Source organism: Penaeus monodon, chromosome 27 (genome assembly GCF_015228065.2).
Source record: "Penaeus monodon isolate SGIC_2016 chromosome 27, NSTDA_Pmon_1, whole genome shotgun sequence".
Taxonomy (NCBI): Eukaryota; Metazoa; Arthropoda; class Malacostraca; order Decapoda; family Penaeidae; genus Penaeus; species Penaeus monodon.
The window spans coordinates 2,273,515-2,273,864 of record NC_051412.1 but is presented as its reverse complement, the minus strand read 5'-3'; positions in this window follow the sequence as shown (position 1 = coordinate 2,273,864).

Genomic DNA, 350 nt, shown 5'->3' with positions numbered 1-350 from the left:
GAAAAAAAATTATAAACACAGACGAATAAAAAAAAGAAACACAGATAAATGAATCATAATAAATACAGAGCTAAAATAAACAGAACAAAAGCACAGCTCGTAGGAATAAAGCGACGAACAAGCGAACAAACTCCCCAAGTCCCGAGGGGGGTCTACGTAGTAAAAGGTCCCCTCAGCCCCGAGCACCTGGCGACGCGGGTCCCGGCTGACGCGGCGCAGAATTCCCGCAAATATCAAACCCGGGCGTTTCCCGCAACTCAAAGGATTTATAAGCAAGGCGAGAGCGCGCGCGTGCGAGTGCTGAATCGCAGGTTCCGAAATTGTATGTATTTTTCTCCACAAGGACAAGG